We start from the raw sequence: 13,056 nt of genomic DNA on the forward strand, positions 1-13,056 counted from the left end.
ATCTCATTAAGGGGTTTGAGTGGCATCTTCGCATTTTAGCGCGATATTCATATATTTAAAGGCGCAGGCACCTTTTGTTCATTGTCTGTACTCCTGATCTGTTACTGACCCTGCCTGTCCTTGATTACGTCTAGTTTGCTGCCTGTCCTGATCTTTGCCTTGTTTTCAATGACTCTTTTGGATCCCGTTGTGTACTACGATTTTGGCATGTTTGACTGGCCTGTGACCCGAACCATTCCGACGTCTCCTGTATCTGTACCACATTGTCTGATTACTACCGACCCAGCCTGTGGTTGACCAGTAGTCAACCGCAATTGGTCTTCATTTTTTATTATTTGTGGTTTTTGAATAAAACATTTAGCAGCTCTTCAGTTTGCAGTTTCAGCAATCTGGTTGCTAGGGTCCAATTCCCCTAGCAACCATGCATTGATTTGAATAAGAGACTGAAATATGAATAGAAGAATCAGTAATTAAAAAGGCTACATTTGTAGCCTTACAGAGCAATTGTTTTTTTAGGCAGGGTTAGTGACCCCCATTTGAAAGCTGGAAAGAAGAAAAAGGCTAATAATTAAAAAAATATAAAAAAAATAAATAAGGAAGACCAATTGAAAAGTTGCTTAGAATTAGATATTCTATAACATACTAAAACTCACCTTAAAGGGATCCTGTCATCGCAAAACGCATCAGTTAATAGTGCTACTCCAGCAGAATTCTGCACTGAAATCCATTTCTCAAAAGAGCAAACAGATTTTTTTATATTCAATTTTGAAATCTGACATGGGGTTAGACATTTTGTCAATTTCCCAGCTGCCTCTGGTCATGTGACTTGTGCCTGCACTTTAGGAGAGAAATGCTTTCTGGCAGGCTGCTGTTTTTCCTTCTCAATGTAACTGAATGTGTCTCAGTGGGACCTGGATTTTACTATTGAGTGTTGTTCTTAGATCTACCAGGCAGCTGTTATCTTGTGTTAGGGAGCTGTTATCTGGTTACCTTCCCATTGTTCTTTTGTTTGGCTGCTGGGGGGGAAAAGGGAGGGAGTGCTATCAGTCCAACTTGCAGTACAGCAGTAAAGAGTGACTGAAGTTTATCAGAGCACAAGTCACATGACCAGGGGCAGCTGGGAAATTGACAGTATGTCTAGCATATTTTGGCCAAAGTGTGGTATTAATTAACACCTAATTTTTTTGTAATAATTATTTTTAAAGGCAAAGTGTGCACTGGCAATCTTTCTCCATCAGACTTTCCTTTGCATTCATCACTGTTCCGTGCCAGTAATCTGTATAATGAATAATGATTTATTTTAGGCTTCATTTCACCTCCTTCATCAGAACAAAGGTGCGAGTACAATTGGCACATTCTGATACGTATGGACTGAAACAAAGACCTTGCCTAACGAATAATATCTGCCCCCTGTAGAGAAAATATTTAATCTGATTCTCCCTCCCAGTTAAATCCTCTGCATAAAAAAAACTGCTCGTTAGTGATGGGCGACTCTGTGGCATTTCGCTTCGCTAAAAAATTTGCGAATTTACCAAGAAATTTGTGAAACAGCAAAATATTTGCTAAACGCATTAAAGTCAATGGGCATTCGAATAATTTTGACGCGCAAACAATTTATTTTTAGTTCGTGCCAGGCGAATTAATTTCACTACTGCTCATTCTCCATTGTGCCTGAGCAAAGGTAACACTTAAAAGATTATACAAAGCTCATGATTGTTCTGCTAATTTCCTGGGAAGGGAGGAGGTTAAACAAAGCTATAATCCCAATAGTTTAATAACAAGTTAAAATATGTTTTGTTAATTAAACTCATTATAGTTAGATATTTATAATATTTGGCTTGGAGTATAACAGCCATTAAACTGCTGCACAAATCAGATTGTAAAGTGTGTCTGTCACATCCTGATATATTTATGTATAAATGTTCTGCACCATTAGCAACATAAATCACAGCTCCTATTCCCAAGACTTGAAACCCCAATTCCCAATCACATATTTGTATTCATTTTGCAACCAATTACATCATGTGACACTGCTCATTCCCTGACAGTCTATAACATTCCTACACTGTAGCACCCTACTCATTCCCTGACAGTCTGTAACATTCCTACACTGTAGCACCCTACTCATTCCCTGACAGTCTGTAACATTCCTACACTGTAGCACCCTACTCATTCCCTGACAGTCTGTAACATTCCTACACTGTAGCACCCTACTCATTCCCTGACAGTCTATAACATTCCTACACTGTAGCACCCTGCTCATTCCCTGACAGTCTGTAACATTCCTACACTGTAGCACCCTGCTCATTCCCTGACAGTCTGTAACATTCCTACACTGTAGCACCCTACTCATTCCCTGACAGTCTATAACATTCCTACACTGTAGCACCCTACTCATTCGCTGACAGTCTGTAACATTCCTACACTGTAGCACCCTACTCATTCCCTGACAGTCTGTAACATTCCTACACTGTAGCACCCTACTCATTCCCTGACAGTCTATAACATTCCTACACTGTAGCACCCTGCTCATTCCCTGACAGTCTGTAACATTCCTACACTGTAGCACCCTACTCATTCCCTGACAGTCTGTAACATTCCTACACTGTAGCACCCTGCTCATTCCCTGACAGTCTATAACATTCCTACACTGTAGCACCCTACTCATTCCCTGACAGTCTGTAACATTCCTACACTGTAGCACCCTGCTCATTCCCTGACAGTCTATAACATTCCTACACCAGGCCCGGGCTGGCAATCTGTCCATACGGGCAAATGCCCGAGGGGCCGCTGCATAGTTAGTTCAAGTGGGCCGCTCGCACAGGGTCGCATTGGGCCGGTGGACCCAGGCTCTTTTGGGCCCCACCAGCCCAGACCGCTCCTGCACTCCCTCTTGTAACCGAAAAACTTGCAAGCGTGGATGCGCGTCAATGCGCGCGCATGCACGCACAGGAGATGCTCAATAGTTTGCCACTGGGGGGCCCGGACCCGCTCCTGCAGAAAAAAACTCACAAGCGCGTATGCGCGCACATGCAGACTGCAGAGGGAGTACTGGAGATATCGGCGGCACCTAGCGCTGGGCCCTCAGTTGTGCGTATTTTCCATCTATGCGTGTCCCAAGCACGTCCCTGCACTGAAGGTAACCATGTCTCATAGACGCTGCAACCTTCTATTACCAAAAAGTCAGTGTCAGTTTGATTCTGAAGATATGCATTTCACGCCTTGCTTGTTTGTGTTTTCTGCCTCTAAGGAACAATATCATGTTTCTGGAAAATAGTTATTTTATTGCAGGGTTGGCAATTTCCCAGGATGTCGATTCAAGAGTTCCACTAGAGGGTCAGAAATGGCTGCTGTTGTTTTCATGCATAAAAGTGCCTGTTTGTGATCTGCGTCAGGTGAAAGTAGGAAGAGGCAGTTACCCCCAGTCAGCTAAATGAAGCCAGAGCTTTCATTAATAGGACCTCATAGGGCCAAACACACCAGTCCTGCACATAGTGGGGCCCCTAAGAGCAGCATATATAGGTTGGAGGACTGGGGATAGTACACAGTGGCATAACTAGATATTACTGCGCCTCACAGCAAATTATTTTTCAGGCCCCAAAAATGTTGAGGTTTACTTGTTTTACCAATGTTAATTGAAACTTTATTTGAATTAGGGCCTTATGGGGCCCCTAAACCTTCTGGCCAACCTGCAGCCGCAGGGTCTGCTTCCTCTATAGTTACGCCCCTGATAGTACATATAGTATAGGCAACAGAGCAAAATGGCGAAAGTTAAGAAAGATAGTATTGAGAAACCCGCAGTCTGTCAATTATTGTTAAAGTACAATTCCTAGCACTCTCCGGCAGCTGCAACTTAATATTGGCCATTCCTCAGAAGTACAGTAGGACATGGGCCGCCAATGGCAAAAACAGTCCCCTGTCAAGTCCAGCAAGCTGCTAGCATCCAATTTAATAGATGATGATTGTCTGCCATCCTACAATGCAAAGAACTGAGTTAAAAAACCCAGTGGCCCTGGTACTGTTCAGTAGAGTGATGGTAGTGCCATCTCACCTTCTCTCCCAAGTGTTTAATGTGCATTATTTGATTTCCCTGTTTGAAAGTGGCATGGGAGCTTTGGAAATGTATTTATATAACTGAAGGGTGTTTTGCAGCTGTAGCAAAATCATTATGAAAAAGTTAAAGGAGAAGGAAAGTCGTTTCACACTTGGGGGTGCCAAATGTTAGGCACCCCCAAGTGATTGTATTTTACTTACCTGAAACCCAGGGCCAGTGCTCCTATCAGCAGAAAACTGCACCAGCCCGGGATTATACCAGTGAGCACCACAGATCGCTTCTCTTCCGGCTTCTTCTTTCTTTCCCGGGGCAGACGCATGTGCAGTAGAATGAAAAAGCCGACTTTTTAGTTAAAGTTCGGCTTTCACTCTAATGCGCATGTGCAGTTGCAAGAAGAAGACAGAAGAGGATCGCTCCGTGGTGCTCACTGGAATAACCCCGGGCCGGTGCAGTTTTCTGCTGACAGTAGCACTGGCCCAAGGTTTCAGGTAAGTCAATACATTCAATTGGGGGTGCCTAACATTTGGCATCCCCAAGTGTGAAACAATTTTCCTTCTATAATACTCTGTACATACATATCTGGCTTGCTATTGCTGGAAAATACCCAGCAGTTTGTTATAAGCTGTATGTACTTTGGCTTATCTTTTCTCCAAAGTTACCGGGGCAATGTATAAAAGCCACTGTCAAGAAGCTGATTTAGTTGAAGCCAATGATGAACAATCAAGAATCAGAGCTAAATTTCTGCACTGTGAGGAGTGACCGTATATAGGTATGGGATCCATTGCCAAATAGTTCCTAATTACTGGAAGTCCATCACCCATTGGCCACAGTTTTAATCACTTAATTCAAATTATTTAAAAAGTTTTTTCTCTGTGTATTAATAAAACAGTACCTTGTACTTGATCTAAACTAAGATATAATTAATCCTTATTGGAAGCAAAACAATTCAGTTGGGTTTAAATTGTTTCTTAGTAGACTTGAGGTGTCAAGAGCAAAATGATGGAAAGGTCTATTATCCTGAAAGCCCCAGGTCCTGAGCATTCTGGATAACAGGTCCCAGGCCCGGGCTGGCAATCTGACAATACGGGCAAATGCCCGAGGGGCCGCTGCATAGTTAGTTCAAGGGGGAGCTGCTCCCAAGATAATTAAGAAGGTGAACACGCTCAAGTACCTAGGCTTACTAGTGGCCAAACCTTACTGTCATTGAACTTCCCGAAAAGAAGTCACTGAGGGGTTGTTCTGTGACCATATAAAGGCACAAGGCTGCAGGCTGAGTTATACAGGGAACTCTGAGTATCACTCATGTATTATAAGGGATAATGTGCCCCCTACTGTAAATGATAAGGATATTAGAAGTCACTGAGGGGTTGTTCTGTGACCATATAACGGCACAAGGCTGCAGGCTGAGTTATACAGGGAACTCTGAGTATCACTTATGTATTATAAGGGATAATGTACCCCCTATTGTAAATGATAAGGATATTAGAAGTCACTGAGGGGTTCTTTGACCACATAAAGGCTCAGGCAGCAGAATCTTTAACATATTTTACATTAATTACACTTAAGTGAGAAAGGCAGCTTTTTTGCAATTGTACCCCAATATATGAGTGGATGAGTACGAGACCATCACATGTTTACATGTGGGCTGCTTTGATTTTTTTGCCCGGGCTGCTTTTTATTCCCAGTCCGGCCCTGTCCTACACTGTAGCACCCTGCTCATTCCCTGACAGTCTGTAACATTCCTACACTGTAGCACCCTGCTCATTCCCTGACAGTCTATAACATTCCTACACTGTAGCACCCTGCTCATTCCCTGACAGTCTGTAACATTCCTACACTGTAGCACCCTGCTCATTCCCTGACAGTCTGTAACATTCCTACACTGTAGCACCCTGCTCATTCCCTGACAGTCTGTAACATTCCTACACTGCAGAAGGATGTAGAAAGCATTTATAACCCCCACAAGTTAATTCTATAACAAATTACAAGGTGTGACTGATCCTAATTGTTCCTGTAACACAGAGAACATTTTATTCATCAGATCAAAGAACATTACAACAATATCACATTAATCACAAAAACAAATAATAATTTGCAGCACAACAAACACAGATGCAAAACAAGTACCAGAGCAGCAGAACAGAGACCAACTGCACAGCAACCCAAACTACACATGAACAGACGCCAATAGACTGTAAGCTCCACTAGCCAGGGACGTCATTCCAATTATGTAACCCTATTAGTGATGGGCAAATCTGACCCGTGTCGCTTCGCCAAAAATTTGAAAATGGCAAATACATTAAAGTCAATGGGCGATTTTTCACGTGACAATTTTTCAAACCATGTGACATATTTTTTACTAGCCAACGCAGAGAAATGTTATGCTCATCCCCTAATCCCTAGCACTTAAGTATTCTCTCTTCTCACGTTCTATTAAATCATAACTATACCACTGTTTCTGCTTAAACCTTTATTATAAATGGTGTCCCAAACCCAGAACAAACCACCTTTGACTTCGGGAGAAACCCTTCCGCTACTAAAATGCCACCAGGGCTTATAGTGAGAGGACCAAGGGGGAAGTTCTGGGCAGACGAGGGAACCAAACGTGAACTAGAGAATGGGGAACAAGGAACATGGTCAAGGACAGGCCGAATCAATGCCAATTGGGCAGAGCAGTACCAATCAAGAGACAAAAGCTTAGTTGAGCTCACAAGCCAGGTGAATAACACCAACAGTAACAGGATCCAACAGAATAGTCAAAAAATGGGCAGAGGTCGGGAAAGGCAACAAACTAGAAATGGTCAAGGACAGGCAAGATCAGGAAGAAACAAGACAGCTAGAAATCACATCCAGGAACTATGGAAATAGACCTATATTGGGCAAAGAATATTTGGATGAGACCCCTTTCAATATTTCAAATTTGAACTAAACGTGAAGACATCAAATCAACTGCTATTAACTGCAGAGTAACAGAGACCAACCATATACTATTAACTGCAGAGTAACAGAGACCAACCATATACTATTAACTGCAGAGTAACAGAGACCAACCATATACTATTAACTGCAGAGTAACAGAGACCAACCATATACTATCAACTGCAGAGTAACAGAGACCAACCATATAATATAAACTGCAGAGTAACAGAGACCAACCATATACTATCAACTGCAGAGTAACAGAGACCACCCATATACTATCAACTGCAGAGTAACAGAGACCAACCATATAATATAAACTGCAGAGTAACAGAGACCACCCATATACTATTAACTGCAGAGTAACAGAGACCACCCATATACTATCAACTGCAGAGTAACAGAGACCAACCATATAATATAAACTGCAGAGTAACAGAGACCACCCATATACTATTAACTGCAGAGTAACAGAGACCAACCATATACTATTAACTGCAGAGTAACAGAGACCAACCATATAATATAAACTGCAGAGTAACAGAGACCACCCATATACTATCAACAGCAGAGTAACAGAGACCAACCATATAATATAAATTGCAGAGTAACAGAGACCAACCATATACTATCAACTGCAGACAGGCACGTTTCAGGGGCTGCTGCTGCCTGAGGCAGCAGCCCCAATGCCGCCCCTCCTCCTGCTCCACTCTTCTAACTACCGGCGTCGGAGCGGGTGGAGGAGGGGCCGCATCGCTATTGCAGTGAGCGCTATTGCGCTCGCTGCGCTAGAAGAGCCGAATTTCCGTTTTAAAAAACGGAAATTCGGCTCTTAAAGTTACCAGAGGCTGCTTTTTGCCGCCCCTGGTAACTGGCCGCTCCGTGCCGCCTGAGGCAAGATTTTCACCTTGCCTCATGGCCGGAGCGGCCCTGACTGCAGAGTAACAGAGACCAACCATATACTATTAACTGCAGAGTAACAGAGACCAACCATATACTATTAACTGCAGAGTAGCAGAGACCAACCATATAATATAAACTGCAGAGTAGCAGAGACCAACCATATACTATTAACTGCAGAGTAACAGAGACCAACCATATAATATAAACTGCAGAGTAGCAGAGACCAACCATATACTATTAACTGCAGAGTAACAGAGACCAACCATATAATATAAACTGCAGAGTAGCAGAGACCAACCATATACTATTAACTGCAGAGTAACAGAGACCAACCATATAATATAAACTGCAGAGTAACAGAGACCAACCATATACTATTAACTGCAGAGTAACAGAGACCAACCATATACTATTAACTGCAGAGTAGCAGAGACCAACCATATAATATAAACTGCAGAGTAGCAGAGACCAACCATATACTATTAACTGCAGAGTAACAGAGACCAACCATATAATATAAACTGCAGAGTAGCAGAGACCAACCATATACTATTAACTGCAGAGTAGCAGAGACCAACCATATAATATAAACTGCAGAGTAGCAGAGACCAACCATATACTATTAACTGCAGAGTAACAGAGACCAACCATATAATATAAACTGCAGAGTAGCAGAGACCAACCATATACTATTAACTGCAGAGTAACAGAGACCAACCTTATACTATTAACTGCAGAGTAACATAGACCAACAAGCGAGCAAAGGTGAGTCCAAGTTGTATTTTTGAACTGAATAAATATCAAAAGCCTCTTGGGTCTCTTGTTTTCTGCCAGCAGTGCAAAGGTTAAAAAACTTGGCAAATATCCCAGATATCAGACACCAGTTTCATCTTCCAGTTACTACAAGGTCCATTTATATCACAGGGATTCATCACGTGGTCACAGATTCATTAGATTTTCTTTAGTCTTTCTGACATATGCCTTTATACTGTAGATAAAGAACAAAAAGAGTCCGCTACTGCTCACCACTCTTCCCTCAATCCAGGTGCTCAGTCGAACAAAACTCAACAGGCAGACGGCACTTCTGGAATTAGGTTTATTGAAGTTACTGCTGTGGAAACCTAATGCGTTTCGGGAGTATATCCCTTAGTCATAGGTTCATAGAACCTGCCTGACTGTGAGTTATGGAGTCAGAATGGGATTTAGGGAAAGGGTGATGAAGACACAGGGACAAAACCAGGATGAAAACAAGGGGCAGAGACAAGAGGAAAGTGTTGGAAGGGTTACTGTCTGCTCTGCTCTCATTTTCTACAGAAATAGGGATTGGTAGCACTAGATAGGTACCTAATATATAGAGACAAGAGGAACGTGTTGGAAGGGTTATTGTCTGCTCTGCTCTCATTTTCTACAGAAATAGGGATTGGTAGCACTAGATAGGTACCTAATATATAGAGACAAGAGGAAAGTGTTGGAAGGGTTACTGTCTGCTCTCATTTCCCTACAGAAATAGGGATTGGTAGCACTAGATAGGTACCTAATATATAGAGACAAGAGGAAAGTGTTGGAAGGGTTACTGTCTGCTCTCTCTCATTTCCCTACAGAAATAGGGATTGGTAGCACTAGATAGGTACCTAATATATAGAGACAAGAGGAAAGTGTTGGAAGGGTTACTGTCTGCTCTCTCTCATTTCCCTACAGAAATAGGGATTGGTAACACTAGATAGGTACCTAATATATAGAGACAAGAGGAAAGTGTTGGAAGGGTTACTGTCTGCTCTCTCTCATTTCCCTACAGAAATAGGGATTGGTAGCACTAGATAGGTACCTAATTTAGAGACAGAGACAAGAGGAAAGTGACATAATTTAGACATTACAATAAAATTACACTCAAACACATCCAAAATTCCCCTCCCCCAGTCCACTGGCAAAATATCCTGATGGATAGAATGACAATGGGACAAAGACAGTCTCAGTCTTATGAAGAGTCAATGCCTTTGCTGTGGATTCCCGGGGGGGGGGGAACAATGATGAGAAAGAACTATATACGGCCAGTTGGTGCTCCTTGTGGCCTGAGGGAGTGAAATCCAATACATTGAGTTTGGTACAGTCAGTGGCTGACTCAGTCATAAAGTTTTAATAAAAATCAATGTAAACAAGGCACCAGGGCCAGATGGCATACACCCCCAGGTTCTAAGAGAGCTTAGTTCAGTTTTAGACCAGCCCCTATTTCTGATTTTCGCAGATTCACTTTCATGGTGCCTATGGATTGGAGAAAAGCTGATGTCATTCCAATATGTAAAAAGGGATAACGATCTCAGCCTGGCAATTATAGGCCAGTAAGTTTGACATCTGTGGTGGGCAAATTATTTGAAGGCTTGTTAAGGGATCACATTAACAATTTTGTCGTAGTGAATGGCATTAGGAGCAGCAATCAGCATGGCTTTATGAAGGATAAAATGGAAAATTGTTAAAAAAACTTTTATTGTTATCCTGGTTCCGCTCTAAGAACATTATTGTATTGGAGAGGGTACAGAGAAGGGCAACTAAGATGGTAAAGGGAAAATCTTAGCTATGAGGAAAGACTGGCCAAATTGGGGATGTTCACACTGGAGAAGAGGCGCTTAAGGGGTGATATGATAACTATGTATAAATATATAAGGGGATCATATAACAATCTCTCTAATGCTTTATTTACCAGTAGGTCTTTCCAGCTGACACAAGGTCACCCATTCCGATTAGAAGAAAAGAGGTTCCAGCTAAATATTGGGAAGGGGTTTGTTACAGTGAGAGCTGTGAAGATGTGGAATTGTCTCCCTGAATCAGTGGTACAGGCTGATACATTAGATAGGTATAAGGAAGGGTCGGATGCTTTATTCACCAGTAGCTCCTCCCAGCAGACAGGAGGGAGCCAATGAGATTAGAGGAGGGAAAGGGGTGTTACAGGGAGAGCTGGGAAGTGAATCAGGGGTACAGGCTGATACATTAGATAGGTATAAGAAGGGGTTGGATGGTGTTTAGCAAGTGAGGGAATACAGGGATATGGGAGATAGCTCATAGTACAAGTTGATCCAGGGACTGGTCCCATTGCATTTTGGAGTCAGGAAGGAATTTTTTCCCCTCGGAGGCAAATTGGAGAGGCATCAAATGGGGATTTTGCCTTCCTCTGGATCAACTGCCAGTTAAGCAGATTCAAAAAAAAGAGTTGAACTTGGTGGACGTGTGTCTTTTTCAACTGAATTTACTATGTTACTATGTATATCTGGAAACCTCCCATTTCCATGTGAGAACAAAGTCTAACCACAAAGTTACAACTCCTAGAAAGCCTGGAAGGAGCAGAATGGTACCTGGGCAATGCCCCATTGCAAAAATAAGGGGGGCAAATGTGTGGACAGAGACAAGAGGAAAGTGTTGGAAGGGTTACTGTCTGTTCTCTCTCATTTCCCTACAGAAATAGGGATTGGTAACACTAGATAGGTACCTAATATATAGAGACAAGAGGAAAGTGTTGGAAGGGTTACTGTCTGCTCTCTCTCATTTCCCTACAGAAATAGGGATTGGTAACACTAGATAGGTACCTAATATATAGAGACAAGAGGAAAGTGTTGGAAGGGTTACTGTCTGCTCTCTCTCATTTCCCTACAGAAATAGGGATTGGTAACACTAGATAGGTACCTAATATATAGAGACAAGAGGAAAGTGTTGGAAGGGTTACTGTCTGTTCTCTCTCATTTCCCTACAGAAATAGGGATTGGTAACACTAGATAGGTACCTAATATATAGAGACAAGAGGAAAGTGTTGGAAGGGTTACTGTCTGCTCTCTCTCATTTCCCTACAGAAATAGGGATTGGTAACACTAGATAGGTACCTAATATATAGAGACAAGAGGAAAGTGTTGGAAGGGTTACTGTCTGCTCTCTCTCATTTCCCTACAGAAATAGGGATTGGTAACACTAGATATCTACCTAATATATAGAGACAAGAGGAAAGTGTTGGAAGGGTTACTGTCTGCTCTCTCTCATTTCTCTACAGAAATAGGGATTGGTAGCACTAGATATCTACCTAATATATAGAGACAAGAGGAAAGTGTTGGAAGGGTTACTGTCTGCTCTCTCTCATTTCCCTACAGAAATAGGGATTGGTAGCACTAGATAGGTACCTAATATATAGAGACAAGAGGAAAGTGTTGGAAGGGTTACTGTCTGCTCTCTCTCATTTCCCTACAGAAATAGGGATTGGTAACACTAGATATCTACCTAATATATAGAGACAAGAGGAAAGTGTTGGAAGGGTTACTGTCTGCTCTCTCTCATTTCCCTACAGAAATAGGGATTGGTAGCACTAGATAGGTACCTAATATATAGAGACAAGAGGAAAGTGTTGGAAGGGTTACTGTCTGCTCTCTCTCATTTCCCTACAGAAATAGGGATTGGTAACACTAGATAGGTACCTAATATATAGAGACAAGAGGAAAGTGTTGGAAGGGTTACTGTCTGCTCTCTCTCATTTCCCTACAGAAATAGGGATTGGTAACACTAGATAGGTACCTAATATATAGAGACAAGAGGAAAGTGTTGGAAGGGTTACTGTCTGCTCTCTCTCATTTCCCTACAGAAATAGGGATTGGTAACACTAGATAGGTACCTAATATATAGAGACAAGAGGAAAGTGTTGGAAGGGTTACTGTCTGTTCTCTCTCATTTCCCTACAGAAATAGGGATTGGTAACACTAGATAGGTACCTAATATATAGAGACAAGAGGAAAGTGTTGGAAGGGTTACTGTCTGCTCTCTCTCATTTCCCTACAGAAATAGGGATTGGTAACACTAGATAGGTACCTAATATATAGAGACAAGAGGAAAGTGTTGGAAGGGTTACTGTCTGCTCTCTCTCATTTCCCTACAGAAATAGGGATTGGTAACACTAGATATCTACCTAATATATAGAGACAAGAGGAAAGTGTTGGAAGGGTTACTGTCTGCTCTCTCTCATTTCTCTACAGAAATAGGGATTGGTAGCACTAGATATCTACCTAATATATAGAGACAAGAGGAAAGTGTTGGAAGGGTTACTGTCTGCTCTCTCTCATTTCCCTACAGAAATAGGGATTGGTAGCACTAGATAGGTACCTAATATATAGAGACAAGAGGAAAGTGTTGGAAGGGTTACTGTCTGCTCTCTC

This window comes from Xenopus laevis, chromosome 4L (genome assembly GCF_017654675.1).
Source record: "Xenopus laevis strain J_2021 chromosome 4L, Xenopus_laevis_v10.1, whole genome shotgun sequence".
In the NCBI taxonomy this organism is placed as follows: domain Eukaryota; kingdom Metazoa; phylum Chordata; class Amphibia; order Anura; family Pipidae; genus Xenopus; species Xenopus laevis.